The 20,061-nt window shown below is 46.0% G+C and overlaps 1 pseudogene; it reads right to left on the bottom strand.

Moving 5' to 3' along the window:
• Window positions 1-10,230: 10,230 nt before the first annotated feature.
• On the bottom strand, window positions 10,231-19,961 carry LOC134477919 (homeobox protein OTX2-like; annotated as a pseudogene).
• Window positions 19,962-20,061: the final 100 nt, after the last annotated feature.

Below are 20,061 nucleotides of genomic sequence, written 5' to 3'. Positions count from 1 at the left end.
TGGCTCTCCGCAGATCCCTGTTAGGTACTCAGCTTTCAGTACCATCCGCCGGTGCACGGCGGCGCTCACGGCTCTGCTGTCGCCCCTTCCAGGCTGCAGGGGGAGCGCTCTTGGGACCTCTGCTGGGATCTCAGACGTCACTGTTCGCAACCAAACTCTGCCTGCTAGCCCGATCAACACCTTAGTCTGGTTCCGCAGTCTCCCCATTTCATTTCTTTTCCTTATTTGTGCAGGACTGGGGATCGAATCTAGCGCCTTTCCTTTGAGCTATTCAGGCCGTTTTTATTTGTTGATACAAGGTGTAGGTAAATCCCTAAACTGCCCAGGTTGGGTTTGAACTTGCTCCTGCCTTAGCCTCCTAGAGTGCTGAGATTGAAGGCGTGGGCCACCACGCCGGGCTCAAACTGGAAAGCTTTGACCGGTCCTACCGGAGCAAGGCGCTCAGGGAACTTTTATTTACCCAATCCCAGCCTACAGCACAGTGCAGGTGTCTGACTGCCACCCCAACGGTTTTCTTGGGCATGAATTTTAATTGGGCTCCGAGCTTTTAAGACCAGGAAAAATCGAGCCGGTAAGATTTGTTTTTTTGAAACGGTCCCACTACGTAGTTCAGGCCGGCCTTGAATTCAGTAAGTAGCCCCGACTGGCCTGCATCCTCCTGCCTCAGCCTCCAGACTGCTGGATTAGCGCCGCTCGAGCTGGAAAGGTTTCCCTGTCGGTTCCTGCGGGGGAGAAAGTCTTCCTGCTTTCCAGTCAATACCCAGGTTCTGCCCGGGCTCGCATCGGGGCCCGCCCCAGCTTTCCTGGGAGGCTCCGCAGAGTTGCTCTCCCCCAGGCGATCTGAGTGGAGCCAGGTCCAGCGCAGAGGCGCGGGGTGCAGGGTGCAGGGGTCGCACCGCGGGGCCCCTCCTCAAGGCGGTGCCAGCCTCCCACAGCCCCGCAGCCCACGGCCACCTCAGCGAGGCCCGCGCCCTGTGCCTCCCGCAGCCCTGCTCCCCCCACCCCATCCCACCCCACCCCACCCCACCCCACCCCCAGCGGTGGAACTGGGAGACGCCCGACTCGGCCTCCCCTTCTCTTGATTTCGGGAAGCGTTTGCAGTCACGGTGCGCAATTCTGCCCTCCAGCGATTGAAACTGGAAACACACCGCTCCTTGGAAAGAGCGCTTCCTGCCCCTTCCCTATCCTCCTCCCCTCCCTCCTCCCTTCCTCCCCTCCCTCCTCTCTTCCTCCTCTCCTCCCCTCCCTCCTTCCTTCTTGCGGTCCTGGGGACTGACCCAATGCACTTTGCACTATATCCTAGCCTGTTAATTTTTTTTTATTTTTGAGACGGACTCTTGCTAAACTGGTAAGTTGCCTAGGTTGGACCCGAACTTGTTATCCTTCTGCCTCAGCCTCCCAAGTGCTGGGATGACAAAGCCAGTTTGAACTACAGAGATCTTGTCTCAAAAAATACAAACACAGGGGCTGGAGGTTCAGTGGCATAAGCACCTTCCTTGCAAGCAGGCAGTCGTGAGTTCGATCCCCGGTACCGATAAAAAGGAAAAAGACACACACACACACACACACAAAGAAACAGAAGTATATAGTATCAGGTTATGGTAGAATGTTTTTGACTTGCTGTACTTGTGGAAACAAAGGGAGTACAAGATGTGCCCCCTCCCCAAAAGCACGTCTGACTGTTGCTGAGGCTGGCCTCAAACTCTTTCCCCGCCTCCCTCCCCGTTGCCCTCGCTGATAAAATGCTCACTAAACCATATGGCTACTTTCAACTCAAACTCGACCAGAGGCTCTCTACATGGCGTTTTTTTTTTTTTTTTTTAGTGGCATCAGGGATCAAACTCATGACCTTGTTCTCACCAAGCAGGCACCTTAACTGCTGAGCTAAATCCTCCACCCTTTATATGGCCTCTCGGAATGTTACACCTGTGTCTTATTTTCTCTATACCCAATACCCTGGTTCTTTAGCACACTATAATGTCACTTGAGTTCTTATTTGTCCTCTTCTTTTCTTATTATTTTACTTTTGGTTTTTCTCAGTACTAGGGATTGAATTTATAACCCTTGCACTGAACTACATTCTGAGTCCTTTTTCTTAATTAAAAAAAATTTTTTTTTGAGACAGGGTCTTGTCTCTCTTGGTCAAATTGCCCAGGCTGTGTTCAAACTTGCAATCCTCCTGCCTCAGCCTGCCAGGGTTCTGAAAGTACAGGTGTGTGCCATCATGCCCAACCCTGTGTTTTTAGAAGTCAGGGTTATTGAAGTATAACTAAGGTACAGTAAAAATATAACTTTTCAGGTGCATAGTTTGGCGAGTTTTTGCAAAGATGTGTAGTCCTGTAACCACCATTGTCTTTCAAATCCAGAACATCACCAGAGCAGTCTCAGGGTGAGGATGAGCTGCTGAGAGAGGGCAGCATGGGAGAAGTCAGGCTTCTGCTTGGAGGCCGCCTCTTTCCTTCTTTTTTATGCTCTCCTAACTAATTCCATCGTTTGTTTGTACTGTAGAAGTAAGTGAGGATACTGTAGGCAGTCAGGCAGCACAGAGGGGGACACACGGAGACCTCAGCTAGAGGTGCAGCTGAGGATGGTTACAGGCACAGCGGCCAAATCTGCACACCTCTCTCAGTGATGTTGGTGCCACCTCTTGGAGAGGTGCCTTGACCTCATTCGGGGTAGACCGTCCTCTTCCACCCACTAAAACTGAGACTGAGAAGAAGACTAAGGACATAACCGTAGATTATCCACGGAGGTTCATGAGGTCACCCATATGCCTTTCCTACCACTGGAGCAGTATTACCTAAGCAACTATGCTCAGAATCTTATTGGTTAATCATAATCATAACCAAGGTGTACATGCCTTGTGATTTTGTCCTATAAAACCTTTGGGAAGGCTCATTGGCAACCCACTGGGCATCCCTCCTGTCTTTCAAGAGCTAGGCCTATTCTCATCCTCATTCCCCATTGCTTCTTCCCAGTAAATTTTCCTACTCTTAAACTTCTGTTGTTGCTTAGAATTCGTTCTTCAACTTCAGGGAAAATGAACTTGTTGTATCTGACATCTAGCATTTCATTTGTTTGTCTGAGACAGAATCTTTGTTTGTTTGGCACAGGGTCCTGTGGTGTTCAGACTAGCCTGGAACTTGCAGAAATCCTCCTGCCTCGGCTTCCTGAGCCCTGGGATTAGAGGCCTGAGCCACCACATCGGGCTGCTCCCAGCCACTTCCCCTTCCCTCCAGCTCTGTCCCCTGAGCATGGAGACCATCCCTTATCTTCCGTGTCAGCTGCCACCTGGTGACTGTGGTCCACTCCGGCCCAGGCTGCCTTCCCTGTGCGCTCTGCCCATCCATCAGCCCTGCCGGGCCCTGGAGCCCCGCGCTCCCCTCTTGCTGAGCGGGGCTCGCACCTGCACCCGCGCACCCCTCGCTCTGCCCCGCTGCCCCGTCTGGCCCAGGAACCCGCAGTTCGCTTCTGAACCGGCGCCGGGCCCACTGCGCTGCGGAAAGCCGGCAGGCTCCGGAGCCCCCGTCCCGACCCCGGCTTCCTCCCCACTGCCCGCGGCGCTCGGGGTCCCGGACGCTCAGCCGCGGGGCGCAGCCCTGTGTGACCCCTGACCCCACCTGTCGCCGGATGAAATAGAATCAGAATGAAAAATCCAGGTGCCCTTCTTGCCTCCCGTGGACGCCGGTCTCGTCCCGCGGGTCTCGGTTCGCACAGAGCTTATCCGGATTGTGGTCACTTCCGTCCCCTCCCGCCGCCCTCTCGAACCTTTGCTGGGTCCTTTGCTCATCTGGGGAGGACCTGCCTGTGTCCCACCTCCAGGGCTGCTGGGAGAGGGACAGAGACCAGGCTGGGGCCTTGAGCCCCATGGACTCTCCACTTCCCTACAGGTCAGCTGTGGCCGTCCCTAGCCGGGGACAGAGAGATCTCCTGAAATAAAACAATGTTGGGGCCAGGTGCAGTGGCACACGCTGGTAATTCCACTCCTTGGGAGGCTGAGGCAGGCGGATTGCTGGGTGTTCAAAACCAGTCTGGGCTACCTAGCAAACTCCTCTCTGAATATATATAAAATTGGGAAGGGGGAATGGCTGCATGGTAGCTGTAAAGACAAAAGTGTCCTCCAAGCAGCGAGTGCTCCTGCTAGATGCAAACAGTGGTCCAAGAACACCTGCCTGTCCTTCATCCTGAGAGCCCCTCACCTAGGCTCCAAAGGGCTCCCTGCCATAGGCTGAGTCCAGACCTCCCCGGAACTGAGGCTTCCAAGGTGCTGGAGCCTTCATCCTGGACCCAGAACTTCAGAACTGTGAGCAGCCAGGAACTCAGGAGGCTGAGGCAGGAGGGTCACAAGCTGGAGGCCAGTCTGGGGAGCTTAGTGAAAAGGAAACCCCGTCTTATAATCTATAGGGACCCAGATCGGTGGGAGAGTGCCGTGGGATCAGTTCCCAGGACCACAAAAACAGACAAACAAGACAACAGACAAACGCAAGCAGGGAGTACACACAGAGACAGCGCTGTCCAGGGAACCCAACCCGGTGTCCTTCTATGCGCATGCTCGCATATTGTAAGAGCCAATCCCTAACTGAAAAGTCGTTCTGCCCCTGTACATCCCGCTTTCGGAGCCCATATAAGCCTTAGACCCTGAGAGATCGGAGCGTGATATTTTGGGAATGACCCCGGTCACTGCCCCTTGAAATAAATAAATCTATCTCCAGATCCTGGGTGTCCTTTTGGTGTTTCTGCTTGCCATTGTATAACCTTTCGATTAATTCTATTAAGACCACTTTTTACTTTTTATTTATATTTATTTATTTGTCTTTTTGAGACAGGGTTTCACTATGCAGTTCAGGTTTTCCTGGAACTAAGTAGCGCAGGCTGGCCTTGAACTCACAATTCTCTTGCCTCAGCCTCCCAAGTGCTGGAATTACAGACATGTACCACTGGCCTCGAACTTGTGATCTTCCTGCTTCAGCCTCCTGAGTTGCTGCGACTACAGGTATGTACCACTTAAAATTTCACCATTTAAAAAGAAAAAAGGGCACAGGACATGGAGGTGCCCACCTGTAATCCCAGCAGTCACTCTGCAAGGCTAAGGAAGGAGGATCAAATGTTTAAACCTAGTCTGAGCACCTTAGAGACTTAGCAAGATCCTGTCTCAAAAGTGGTCCACAGCATTAAAAACAAAAGCAAAGCAAAACAAACAAAAACCCCCACCAAAACAGACATGGGACCACAAATTCTAGCATGTATTAAAATCAAATATATGTATTAAAACCAAATTGTATTTTATTTCTTGATGCTGGGGATTGAACTCCCAGCTCATAAATCCAGATTTACTATTATTGTTACTATTGTTGTGTTAGGAATTGAATCCAAAGTCTTCCTACAGAGCTAGCTTTTTTCTTTTAATTTTGAGAAAGGTTCTTCCTTTTTCTTTGGTACCGGGGATTGAACTCACAACTGTGCGCTTACAAGGCAGGCGCTTATGCCTGCTGAGCTAAATCCCCAGCCCCTAGACAGGTTCTTTCTAAGTCACTATGTTGCCCAGGCTGAGCTCAAATTTGTAATCCTCCTGCCTCAGACTCCCAGAGTTCTGGGATTATAATTGTGTGCCACTAGGCCCAGCCATGAATCTGAAGCATAGAATATGAGACGGGACAAGGGTTATGTTTGTTGAAAAGAATCTTATGCGTAGCCAGGATTGAGAATCAGAGGCATAAAGGGAGAAATATCTGTAGAAACATATATTAAGGAGATGAACGTGATGGCACACACCTATATAATCCCAGCACTCTGGGAGACTTAGGCAGCAGAATTGCAAGTTTGAGCCCAGAATGAGCAATTTAGAGATTTAGTATGCTCCTGTCTCAAAATTAAAAAGGACTGCAGTATAGTTCAGTGCAAAAGCCTGGGTTCAGTTCCCGTACTGCAAAAACAAACAAAAATGGAAACTAAAAACTAGCTGATTGTGGTGATTTACACCTGTGTGCCCAGCACGGAGGGAGTCTGAGGCACGAGGATTGCTAAGTTCAAGGCCAGCCTACGCTGCAGTTAGACCTTGTCTCAAAAAAGGAAGACAGAAAAAAAAAAAAAAAAAAAAAGAAGTGGGGGAAGGAACCTAAAAAATAAAAACAGAGCGGCACAGGATGTGTTGGGCATACCCTGTGTGCTTAGCATGCGTGTGGTCCCTATACGTAGATGTTTGTAAGGGAGTCAAAGGACTTCATCAAGGTCAAAGCCCTTCTCCTTAGGGTCGCGCGGGGTGTATGCTCCGAGGCTCAGCCCTGGAGACCCGAGCGGGGCATCCGGGCTGCGTTCGCTTCCCCGCGGTCCCTGCCGGTCCGGGCTCGGGCTCCAGTGTCGGGCTGAGCCCGGTTCCGGGTGCAGCGCTGCCCTCTCGCGGCGCCCTCGGCTGGGCCTGCGCCGCCCCCTGGTGGCCGCGCGGACTCGGCGCGCTGCCGGGCGCTCTGGGAACAGCCCGGGGGACCAATGCGCGCCTCAGCGAGTGGAGCAGCGCGCGCCCGCTGTCACCCGCGGCGGGAGGAACGCGGAGTGGGAGGAGAGATGCGACTTCCCCGCAGTGTTTCCAAAACCCGGCTGCAGCTCCCGCGGCATCCCCTGTTCATTCTGGTCAAGCGTGTGTGTCTCTGAGCAGTGAGCTTCATGAGTCCAAGCTCTTGAAACCTAATCCCAGCATTTGGGAGGCTGAGGCAGGAGCAGGGTCACGAGTTCGAGGACGGCCTGAGTCACATCGTGAGTTCAAGGCCAATTTAAACTAGAGAGGAAGGCGCTGTCTCAAAAAACCAAACACCAGCCAAACAAAACTCCAAGAAAGTAACAAATGAAAAGTTGGGCATAGGGCCGGGGATGTAGCTCAGCGACATAAGCGCTTGCCTGGCAAGTGTGAAGTCGTGAGTTCGATGATCCCTAGTACAAAGAAAAAAAAAAAAACAAAAGGAAAGTCAGGCACGATGGTGCATGGCTATAATCCAGTCCTTGGGAGGCTGAGACAGGAGAATCGCTGAGAGTTCGAGTTTGAGGCCATCCTGGGCTACACAGTGAATCCAGACCAGCCTGAACTACAAAGCAAGAACCTGCCTCAAAACAAACAAGCAAACAGACCCAAGATGCTCTCTTTAAAGTAAAATAAATACCCAGTTGCCTAGTTGCCTAGAATGTCAGATCCCTCTCAACTAATACGTAAAAATATCCATCTAACCTTTTCTTTCCTACATAGAAAGAGCCCCCTGGAATCCCCTGACCAAACTCCAGTACTGAGCCACAGCAGCAGGCAGACAGAGGACAGAGGTTGTATTCATGACTGCATCCCTAGCTGGATCTCACTACAGGGTGGCTTGGGCAGAGAGGAGAAGCTATGGTCCAGTGCTCTCTGCCAGTGGCAAATGCTTCCCACACAAACCCTCTCTGACCCAGTGCAGGCACTGCTTGAGAGCCTCGCACACTCACCTTGGCCCTGACTCCTAACCCCCCAGTCCTACAATAAGAATCAACTGTTCCATGCCTGGAATCCCAGCACTTGGGAGGCTGAGGCAGGAGGGTCGGCCTTGTGAGTTCAAGGCCAGCCTGGGCTACACAGCGAGACTCTGTTTCAAAAAACCAAAACCAAAACCAAAAACCAAGTATTCCTGCCCTATCCTACACAGGGCTTCCTGACTACCCAATTTGTTCTTCTCTCTCAGAATTTTGCTGTTTGCTTTCTTTCTAGCTCTCCTCAATACTTAATTGCATTTATTGATTTCTGTGTTAGTCTATTTGGACTGCCATAAAAAATATCATAGACAGGAGAGGTTACAAACAGCAGAAACTTGTCATCATTCCGGAGCCTGGAAACCCAGGGGCCACTGTCTCCATGTCTGGCAAGGACCCACTTGCTTTCTGGCTCACAGATGTACTTCTCTGTGTGTTCTCTCATGGAAGGAGCTTGCTTCCTCCCTGCTTCTTCTTCTCTCACAGTAGTAGGCTTGGGTTTTTGAGACCAGGTCTTGCTATGTGAGAGAGGAGACCACCTCCAGGGGTGACCCTGGAACATGCTGGGTTCACCATACAGCTAAGCTGCCTGGGGAGGAAATCTATGTAGCTAAACTCCCCGAAGGGAGTGCTGGTTCTGAAAAGGTAATTGTCAGACTCCACAGTGGAGCAGAAAGTTCTGCCAAAACTCTCTAACCTCCCATTTCCCACTGCTCTATCTCTGTAACCACACCAGCTCACCAATTCAAGGTTTCCCCATAGAATAAGAACAATGCAAAAGTAAAGGAAGACCCTATTCTCCATTCTTGAATGGACATTAGTCCCTGAGGGACGCCTGGCAATAAACCTGCTCTTTCCAGTACCCGTGTCTGAGCAGCTTTGATTGGAATCCTGTGGAGTCTTCTGCTTCTTATGTAGTCCAGGCTGGCCTCCAACTCACAGTGATCCTCCTGCCTCTGCCTCCTGAGTGCTGGGTTATAAGAGTCTGCCACTGGGCCCGGATCCCGCTTGATTTCTATTTTAAGCAGTGTAAACAGTATCCTTCTCTGGAAAAAAACTTTTGTTGCTCTAGGTTGTAAAGAATTGCTAATGCTTTCAGGCCTTTTACCTAAAATTAAAGCTAAAAGATATCTCTTTATTGGTGAATGATTAATAACTTCAAGTTGACATTTTTTATTACTTATTCTGTAACAGATTTTTTTTTTAAAAAAATTGTACTGTTGTGGGAACCCAGGGCCTTGGCCATCCTGGAGTTCTCTGCCTCTGAGCCACACACCAAGCCCTAGCCCCATGTTCTGAATGGAAGCCTATTGGGAGAAGTCAGCTAAAAACTCATTTCAGAAGTAAATTCATAAAGGCTCAGAACCATGCAAGCTCATTTTGGACACAATTCAGCTCTCCAACCTGAGTCATCACATGTTCTTGTTATTCACCATTTAGCAGTACTGGGGACTGAACCCAGGGCCTTTGCATCGAGCTATATCCCCAGCCCTTTTTAAAGCAGGTTCTCACTAAGTTGCTAAGTTTCCCAGGTTGGGTACACACTTGCAGTCTTTCTGCTGCAGCCCCTCAGAGGACTGGAATCACAGACAAGAGCAGCCACACCCAGTTATTCTTGTATTCAATATAAACAATAATAGCAAGGTAATTGCATGGACAAACAGAATTTGAATTCTTTTTTTCCATTGAGTATGACCATGTGAACATTATTGTTTAAAGTTTAAAACAGGCAAGAGACTATGAAGCACAAACGGTTATATTTTAATAACTGCAAGTTTAGCCCATATATTCTTGCCAAATTTGAAGATTATTCCAAGTGAAATGTAGTACTCTTTTAAAATTGCTAATTCTGGCCACTTCACCCTTCCCATGAGCCAGAGGCAGCCCTGTGGGGCCCAGGAGGCGAAACAAGAAGCCAGTTTGCACTTTCTGTGAATCAAGTGGCAGGCAGGCTGGAGACAAGACCCCCATCCCTCCAGTAAGCAACTGGCTGACTCGGAGGAACAGAGGCTGAGTTGATAGCAACTGAGGTGCAATAACAGCTAAAGGTTTGTATTGTTTGATCAACTTTTCAGGCCTAAAGCCAATAGTCTGAGCATCTATATTGCATATTATTATTTAATAATAATATGCAATATAGGGGGCTAGGGATTTAGCTCAGTGGCATAAGCGCCTGCCTTGCAAGCAGGCAGTCGTGAGTTTGATCCCTGTTACCAATAAAAAGGAAAAAGACAAAAAAAAATAATATGCAATATAGCAAATATAGGGGATTTCCTTTTGTCTTGTTTTTGAAATCCAATATTGTTCTTATTGTTTTGTTTTGTTCTGTTCCATTTTATTGTTTTGTTACATTCAGTGTTTTGATTGGTTTTATTCTGTTCTGTTTGATTTTATGTCTGATGGTACGGACAGCAATTTTGAAGATAACAAGAGGAGGGGCTGGGGATTTAGCTCAGCGGCATAAGCGCCTGCCTTGTAAGCAGGCAGTCGTGAGTTCGATCCCTGGTACCGATAAAAATGAAAAAGACAAAAACAAAACAAAACAAAACAAAAAAAAAAGAAAGATAACACCTGCCTTGCAAGCGCGTGGTCCTGAGTTTGATCCCCAGTACCGATAAAAAAAGAGAAAGAGAGAAAAAAAAACCCAAGAGGCATTATTGTAGCCATTGTTGATTTATTATCTTGTTTTGAAGTTCTCTATCACTGTTTTGTTTTGATTGGCTTTATTTTCATTTTATTCTCTTTAAAATAAAGTTTAAAAAAATAAAATGCTAATTCTTTGTTTTAAGTCAGAAAAAAATGAAGAAATACAAATTTACATTAGTAGTTACATTTAGTAGTTGCCTAAATTATGCCTTTCACAAAACAACAACACCAAGCAAACAAAAAAAAATAAATTGTGCCTTTCACAAGTGATTTGGTTTTATTAACAATTCATTTATTAGTAGACAGTTATTTACACAAATATTGTATCTCTGTGTAACCAAAAGACCAAAGTTCAAACTGGATGACAGATAACAAGATCTTTTGAACAAACAGTTGTGCTTTTCTGCTTCTTTGAACTATAGTATTTGTTTTATTATCTTATTTTAATTTTTACTACTGACACACCTATATAGTTTAATAAATGAACATTTGCTTTGATTTCTTTTCTGGTCATTATTGTGATTCATTTAATTACCTGGTTAATTTAAAATGATCAACTTGTAGTATATCATAGCACATCTAACTCCTCTCTTCTGATGTTCTGGCCACTCTTTCTTTCTTTTTTTTTTGGGGCGGGGCTAGAACCATTTCAATATAATTATAAACCAAAAAAAAAAAAAAGATTAAAAAAAAAGGGAGCTGGAGATTTAGCTCAGTGGTATAAGTGCCTGCCTGGCATGCTTGAGGTTGTGAGTTCAATCTCGGGTACAAAAAAAATACATAAATAAAATAAAAAAATAAAAAAAATAATTATACCTATCTGCCACATCCAGGAAGAAAAGGTTTCTGCATATATAACTTTTGTGGTTAACATCTGCAAGCATAAAGCAACTACGATATCATTGTAAAAATTCATCTGGGTCAGAACCATTGACCAATGTCTCTTTCCTGCTAGGCTTACCAACAGCAAATTACAGATGAATTAGTGTCCTCTTGTCTCTTTTCTCTCACTCTCCTTGCCCAGAGACACTTTTGTTGTAAAGTTTCATTGCAGCTCACCTCCAGTCAAAGGTAATCTTTTTTTTTTTTTTGTCTTTTTTGAGACAGGGTCTCGCTATGCAGTTCAGGCTGGCCTTGAGCTCACTTTGTAGCCCAGGCTGGTCTTGAACTTGCAAGGATCCTCCTGCCTCAGCCTCCCGAGTGCTGGGATTATAGGCATGAGCCACCACACCTGGCCAAAGGTAATCTTTTTAGATCTGTACTCATTCAGTTCCTCTGAATTTTGCTTATAATTATAACGCATTTAATCATGGTAGGGCCCCTGCAGAGGTGGGACTCAAGGTTGCATACAGTAACAGGAGATCACAGTTTTGAAGTCTAGCATGGATTAAGAACCACAGATGTGCCATTTATATAAGACACACACTGGCTGTCAAACTACATATTGAATCCTTATGAACATTATTTTTTAAATAAAGTAGTGCATCTAGGAAATCAGCCATCCAGTTCACACACAAAATTTTTTCAGTGCCAACTATCTGTTGGTCATGAAACATGAATGAGCTTGAGACACTTCATTCCTAAGACTCAGCCAAGGATTGGCTAAAACATTGGATCACCTCTGCTTACGAAGGTCTCTGACCTTTCCTTCCTTCCCTTACAACTTAATTTTGTTTGATTTTTATTTTTGGTGGTGTTTGGTTGTGCATGGCTAGAATGCACTGGATCAATCACTTTGCAAATCAGGAAAACCAATGATCTGAAAACTATGACAAGATCTTAAGTAGATTGTTTGTCCATTTCAGGTTGCTGGTTGACAGGCCCCTTAAAGGCCTTTAACTTTTCCTTCTATGCTTCCCAGAACTTTGATCAGAGGAGTCTGAGCATCATCCCATCTAATGCTTTTAACCAATGCCTGGCTAAAACTGGAATGTCCAGTCCTGCATACTTAAAAATCACCCACAAAAGAGGTTCTACAGGTCTTCACAAAACCTGGAATTCCCACAAGGATGTCTGGTCTTTATCATCCAAGCAGTCAGCATTGAAGTTAAGCTTCCAGGAGGCAGTTTGGTCCTTATCATCCAAGCAATCAGTAGTGGACTTAAAATCCAAGCTTGAAGCTCCATATCCCTGGGTGGAAAGAGAAGCTGAGGACTGATTAATATGGCTGGTGACTGCATTGGTACTCATAGGATTGAGTGTGGCCCTGGTACAGGAAGCTGGTGGTACATAGGGGTCAAATAAGATCTAGAGTCCATCCCCCCAAAGTAGAAAGTTAAGCCTTGACTATGAGCGCATATCCTTGACTATAACCTGAAGCCTGAGTGTAGGCCATAGGTAGGACCTCTGCATGCAGGAGGAGGAGGTGGACAAGTCTGACAGTGGGGAGATGGAGGCTGGGCTCCAGATAGACACGGGAGTGAGCACTGCTGCTGGCAATGGTCCGGACCGAGGTGCTAGAGGAGGGAATGAACTGGCCACTCGTTCCACTCTCTGAACTGACTTCCCGCGCTGGAGAAGTCTTCTTTTTGGTAGATCTCACTTTGTTTTGACCTCCATTCTGCTGTTGCTACTGTTGCCGGTGGCACTTAGCTCTTCAGTTCTCAAACCACACCTGCACCCTGGGGCCAGGCAGGGTGATTTTCAGTGCCACTTCCTCATGCATGAACATGTCTGGGTATTGGGTCTTGGCAAACAGCGCCTCCAGCACATCTCACCCCTGGATGAAGGCTGTCCTCTCCTGCCACCGTTTCCATAGGGTGGCTGGATAGCCCATGGAGGGGTGCAGCAAGTCCATGCCCGAAGTGGTGAACTCAGCCCATTGACTGCACGAGGCGGTTGCTTAAGGTAAGACCTCGTGCTAAGACTCTTTGGAGGCACAAAGTTGGCCCAAATGGTGGAAGGGACCCAGCCAGATGGCCTGGATATGTCTGGGGTGGACAGATCCAAGGTCATGGGTGCGTGGTTTTGGAGTGGTGGAACTAAGCGCGAAGCAAACAGATAAACAGAGGAGCTGGTTTACTGCTTTGGAGGCAGCAGCTTCCCCACATTTCACCACTAGCTAAAGACCTGGCTATCTTTTCTGAGTTATTTCCTTCTAATTCATCATATTTCTTTTCTTTCTTCCTTTTTATCGGTACTGGGGATCGAACTCACGACTGCCTGCTTGCAAGGCAGGCGCTTATACCGCTGAGCTAAATCCCCAGCCCCTCTTTCTTTCTTTTTTTCTTTTCCTCTCTCTCTTTCTTCTGTTTGTTTTTGAGTCAGAGTCTCACTTTATAGCTTAGGCTGCCCTCAAACTCACTATGTAGCCCAGGCTGGCCTCATACTTGTGATTGTCCTGCCTCAGCCTGTGAACACTGGGATTCCAGGCATGCACCACCACACTAAACTTCCTGTCATTTCTTACACCCAGCAGTTTAGCTGCCTATGAGGACAAGAGAAAGACACCTGTGTCTTGAACTGACCTCAAAGATGTTACAGGAGTAAGAGGAAGAGAGATAACCTGTATGAATTACCTTTGGTTTTTTCCTCTAGTAATTGCAAGCCAACCGTGTACCCCTGAGCTGTATCTCAGATCCTTGTATTTTTAGCTTTGAGACACAGTCTTGTTATATTGCCCGTGCTGGTGTTAAATTTGTGATTTTCTTGCCTCTGCCTTCCAAATAGCTGGAATTATACCATCACTTATCATCATGCCTGAGGGAGTGAGAATTTTTCTTTCCCTCAGTGGTGGGGATTGAACCCAGGGCCTTGTCACTGAGCTATATGCAGACCTTTTTGTTTTTAGACAAGGTCTTTCAAAGGCACTAAATGGCCCAAGCTGGGCTGCAATGTTTGATCCTCCTGCCTTAGCAGGATTACTCATCTCAGAGTGCTGAGATTACTGGTGTGTGTCACCATAGCTGCTGAGGTTAGAATTTTTTTATTTTTTTTATTTTTATTTTTTTTTTTTTTTTTGGTCTTTTTCATTTTTATCGGTACCGGGTATTGAACTCACGACTGCCTGCTTGCAAGGCAGGCTCTTATGCCACTGAGCTAAATCCCCAGCCCCAAGGTTAGAATTTTTAACAAGTGCAATGGAAGCCAGTACTAGAGATAGTCAAGGAGAAAGTGACTTGTAGTGGAGCAAAGCAGGGCTCTAAAATCCAGATGCCCTTTTCCTGTTGGCCATCTCTGACTCTTACCAAACACAAGCTTGCTTTTAAGGGAAGTGGAAGCTTACCTGTGATTCATTTACTTGGGCCACTGCCTCAGAGGATGAGGGTATGTCTCTCACTTTCTCCTGTCGCAGGACTATAACACTTGACCGAAACTGCAGATTTTAGGTAGGACAATGTCCAACAGCTGCAATTTCATGGAGTTGAACCGTTCAGTGTTTGTTTGCTTGCTTTTTGAGACAGGGTCTCATTTTTAGTTCAGGCTGGCCTTGAATTCACTTTGTAGCCCAGGCTGGTCTCAAATTTGCAACAATCCTTCTGCCTCAGTCTCCTGAATTCTGGGATTTGAGCCAGGTGCCACCACACCTGGCTTATCATGAGAGTTTTAATTCATTTTTCTCTAATGATTCAAAAAAAGTTAAGTATTTTTTTTTGGGAGGACGTTTATTCAAGTTTTTTTTTTTTCTTTTGTACAGGGATTGAACTCACGACCATGCACTTGAAAGGCAGGCCTTATGCTGCTGAGCTAAATCCCAAGCCCAGTGTCTATTCAAATCTTTTGCCTTTTTATTTCCTTGATGCTGGAGATTTATCCCAGACCTTTGCATGCATAGGCAAGCATTCTACCATTGAACTAGCCATACCTTTTGTCTCCTTTTGGCCCACTTTTCAGTTGGGTGGCTTGTTTTTTATATATTCTAGAGAGGAGGGCCTAACCAGTTATGCAGTTTGCAAATATTTCCCCCATTCTGTAGCTTGTTACCCTAGTGCATTCGTGCTGCTGGAACCATGCCTGAGAATGGGCTATTTATAATGAACAGAATTTGTTGGCATGTAGTTCTGAGGCTGGGAGCCAAAGTCATGTGCTGGGCTCTGGCAATGGCCTTCAAGTTGCATCAAAATAGGGCGGGAGGTGAGAGAGGAGAGGAAATGAAGGAAGTTGAACTTGCCCTTGTTAATGACAGAGCCCTCAAGTCCTGCTGTTTCCCAAAGGTCTCAGCTCATAACGGGGACACAAAAGCAGTCAAATTTCAGCATGAGCTGGGTGTGGCCTGGGGTCTTACTATGTAGTGCAGGCTGCCTTGAACTCACTTAGGTAGATCAGGTTGGCCTGGAATTATGGTGATTCTTCTGCTTCAGTCTCTCAAGTGCTGGGCTTACAGGTGTGCACCATCAGCCTGGTCCTTTTACTATTTTTTAAAAAGTATTTTGAGACAGGATCTTGCTAAATTGCCTAACAGGCTGTGCTCAAACTTGTGATCTTCTTGCTCAGACTCTCAGAGTGCTAAGATTACAGGTGTGTATCACCGCTCCTGGCTCTCCTCACTCACCCCCATTTTGTTTTTTTTTTTCAGTACTGAGATTGAACCAACCTACATCCCCAACCTGTTAGAAGTCTTTTGAAGTCGGAAATTGACCACATGTGCAAGGCTGGAGCATGACCATCCCAAGAACAAAGAGTGCCGGGGGCAAGCCTCATGAAGAAGCTGCTTCAGTGGGGAGAACATGTATCCCCAAGACAATCTGAACAGCTGGCCTTAAACTCTCATCAGTCCGGGGCTGGGGATTTAGCTCAGCAGCATAAGCACCTGCCTTGGAAGCAGGCGGTCGTGAGTTTGATCCCCGGTACCAATAAAAATGAAAAAGACAAAAAAAAAAAAAAAAAAAAAAACACCAAAAAACCTCTCATCAGTCCTCCTGCTTCAGTTTCCTGAGGTGCTGGTATTACAGGCATGTGCTACCACATCAGCTACCATATAGTTTTGGTCACTGTAGCTTGGTGTTAATTTTTGAAATCAGGAAATGTGTGTCTTCCAAATTTGTTCTTTTGTATTTTTTTTTATATTTCATTTTGTGACTTTATTTTTATTATTATTTTATTTTTTGGCAAGGCTTGGCATTGAACCCAGGACCTCATACCTGCAAAACCAGTGCTCTACCGTTGAGTCACATGCCTAGCTGCTTTTAGTTTTTAAGATTGTCCCAGTTGGGGCTGGGGATTTAGCTCAGCAGCATAAGCACCTGCCTTGCAAGCAGGCAGTCATGAGTTTGATCCTCGGTACCAGAAAAAAGAAAAAGAAAAAAAAATTTAAAAAAAGATTGCCTCAGTTATTTGGGCCCCTTGACATTCTGTACAAATTAAATGATGCAGAAAAAGACCATTGGAGTTTTGAAAAAAACTGCCAAGAGTCTGTAAATAACTGAGGATGCTGTCACCACCTTCCCAACATTGTGTCTTTGCCTCCATTCACACATAATGCCATTCCTCTTTTTCTCTTTCTTTTTTTTTTGGTGCCAGGGATTGAACTCACGACCTTTTGCTTGCTAGGCAAGCACTTGAGGCCCTTTTCTCTCTCTCTCTCTCTCTCTCTCTCTCTCTCTCTCTCTCTCTCTCTCTCTTTTTTTGTAGTAGGGAACAAAATTATGACCCCATGCTTGCCAGGCAGGCACTGTGCCACTGAGCTATGTCCTCAGCTCCACATGTCATTTCTTGTACTTAGATCATCTTTAATTTTTTTTGGTAATACTTTGTAGTTTTCAACACACACACACACACACACACACACACACATCTTCATTTTCTTGGCTAAAATTATTCCTTGGGGAGCTTGTTCTGTCAGATACTTTCAACAGAATGTAGGTTTTGGAAAGCCAAATGGAGGCAATGATACTCAAAACAGAGGTTACCATGTGCAAGGCAGCAGATGACAAATTCCTTGGTCTTAAGGGGAAAGAGTGAGTCAAGAGGAAGGCTCTGTGCACCATGAGGAGTAAGGCTCGTGGGTCCTGAGCTGACCCACAGTCTAGTTATGTTATGTAACAGTAAGCCTTCAACTTTACCACTGAATAAAAGTTGTCTACTTGCTTCAATTCAGGGCACAGCTCATGAGACTGATTTTTTTTTTAAAGTAAAGTCTTCATCAAAGCAAATACCCAGATGGCAAATAAACACATGACCAATGTTCGGCATCATGTCATGTGGGCCTGGTGGCGCACACCTGCAATTCCAGCACTTAGGAAGCTTACGTGGGAGGATTGCTGCGAGTTCAAGACTATCCTATGCCACATAGCAAATTTAAGGCCAGCCTGAACCACACACAGAGACCCTGACTCAAAAATCAGCAAACCAAAACCAAAAACCAAAAAACCCCCAAATTGAAAACATCACATGTCATTAAAGAGTTGTAACTTTTTTTTGGTTCTGAGGCTTGAACTCAGGACCTCTTGTTACAGGCACTTAAACCACTGAGCTAAATCCCCAGCCCCAAGTACGGACAGTTTGGAGAGCTCGTATCCTTGGTGTACACATCTCCTCACACTGGGGATGTACCCAGGGCCTCACACATTCTAGACAAGTGCTCTACCACTGCGGTACAGCCCCAGCCCTTTGGCAGTACTTATTAGTTGGCTTTTGTTTGTTTGTTTTGTTTTTGTATTTTTACCGGTACCAGGGATCGAACTCACGACCACATGCTTGCAAGGCAGGTGCTTATGTCGCTGAGCTAAATCCCTAGCCCCAATTGGTTTTGTTTTGTTTTGCTTTTTGTTCTCTGAGACAGAGTCCGCTTTGTAGTGTACACTGGCTTTGAACTCACTGTGTAGCCCAGATTGTGAGGAGATTCTCCTGCCTCAGTCTTCTGAGTGCTGGTTTCAAGTGTGTGTCACCACACCTGCCTGACAGTTTCTTACAAAGCTAAACATAGTCTTTCTTTCATATGACCTGACATTTGCCCTCTTACTTGTTTAGCTAGTGGGATGAATACTTGTATCCTAAGAAAAATCTGCACACAAATATTTACAGTACTTTTATTCATAATTGTCCCAAAGTAGGAGTTAACATAATGCCTTTCAAAAGGTGAGACAGACCTTGAGTGCCTGTGTTCAAGACATCTTCCTGCTTTACTCTCCTAGCTACTTGTTAGGATGGATGACAGGTATGCACCACCACACCCAGTTCTGTGATTAGAACAATAAATTGTGCTATATCCAGACAATGGAGTACAATTCAATAATAAAAAGAAACAAGCTACAAAGCCCTGAGAAGACACGGAGGAACCATACATGCATGCTGCTTAGTGAAGGAAACCAGTCTGAAATGGCTATGTACTATGATTCTAATCATATGATATCCTGGAAAAGGCATATGTAATAACAGTAAAAAGCTAAGACTCTTTGGCTGGGTGGAGAGATGAATAGTTTGAGAATAGATTTTCAAAGCAGTGAAACTATTCTGTGTGGTATTGTAATGGTAAATGCATGGCATTATATATTTCCCAAAACTGTACAACCAACCAAGTAAATCCTAATGTGTACTGCAGACTTAGTTAATAACAAGGTATCAATCCTTGTTCCTTAATTGTAATAAATACCAAGTCAAAGCAAGATATGAGTAACACAGGAATCTTTCAGCACAGAAAGTGTATCTGGACTCTACTATCTGTTCAATTTCCTGTAAAAGTAAAACCACTCTAAAGAAAACTAGCCAGAGAAGCAGGAATGATGGTGCATGGTTGTTATCCCAACACTTGCAAGGCTGAGGCAGGAGGATCACTGTGAGTTTGAAGCTAGCCCGGACTACATAGTGAGTTCAAGGCCATTTTGAAATAGAGACTCTGACTCAAAAACAAAACACAAGTTTTATTTTTTTTGAGACAGGATCTTTTCAAGTGCTGGGATTACAGGCATGTGTCATCATGCCTGGTTTTTTGAATTATATAAGTGCTAGTTTACGGTATTGTTTTCTCATCTTTTGTTTAATTTTGCTTTTAAGTTATCTATGTTAGTATCTATGTTAGGTGTTTTTGTTTTTCTCAGACAGTGTCTTGCTATTTAGGCTTTGAACTCACTGCGTAGCCCAGTGATCCCCCTCCCTAGCCCCCCAAAACTGGGATTACAGATGTGCACTACGCCCGGCTTGATACAGCACCAGTTCATTTTTCCTATCTGCTATATACCATCATTTACTTATAGTGTAGTGGCAGTTGTTTACAGCCTTTTTATTTTCATTTATTGGTACCAGGAGTGGTACTGCCGTTTGCCAGGCAGGTGCTTGTGCCCCTGAGCTATACCTCTGGCCCTATGTTTACCTTTGTGCAACGATAGTGCATAAAAATCATCGTATTTGTAGGTCTTCCTTTGTGCAAGAATATTTCAGGCAGAAGGGGGCGGCATACGCAATCTTTGTTATTCCCCTAGTGCTGTGCTAAGGGCTCGTGCCAATTCAAACGGCCACATCAGCTGCGTTCCAGATGCTTCAACACTCAACACTTGATTTTCCCTCGCCCTCCTTTTCATATGATTCGTGACATTTCACTGATATAATTCTTTGAGTTTTATTTCAATCAATCTTCACAGCCTGTGGATTGGGTATCAGCCACAGTTTACAAATGATAAAACAAAGAATCTCTTCGTCTGTTGACACAAGAATTTTTTCTTCTTTTTAGGAATAGTGTTTATACTTATCGACTTCGCTGCGTGTTTTTCTTTCTTTTTTTCCCCCCCGCTTAAGGGCTGGAAACGTTGCTTTTCGGAGAGTTCCCGGTGACTTGCGCCCAGGCCGGCAGCGTTTAGTAACCCTTTCCCCCTCCAGCTCCACCTAGCGCCGCCGGAGATTTGCGTGGCTCCAAAACCCGGCTGAACGACCGCGTTTGGACCACTGGATACCCCGTAGTCCCCTCCTGTCTCGCTACCGCGACGCTCGGCGTTCAGAGGGCGCCCTCCGCCGCGCTGGAGGAGGCGGGGCCAGCGAGTCCCGGCCGCTAGACGCGTC

The sequence above is a fragment of the Cavia porcellus genome, unplaced genomic scaffold (genome assembly GCF_034190915.1).
Source record: "Cavia porcellus strain 051 isolate PalLab524CR breed Dunkin Hartley unplaced genomic scaffold, mCavPor4.1 scaffold_10, whole genome shotgun sequence".
Lineage (NCBI taxonomy): Eukaryota > Metazoa > Chordata > Mammalia > Rodentia > Caviidae > Cavia > Cavia porcellus.
This window is presented reverse-complemented; position numbering and strand designations above follow the sequence as displayed.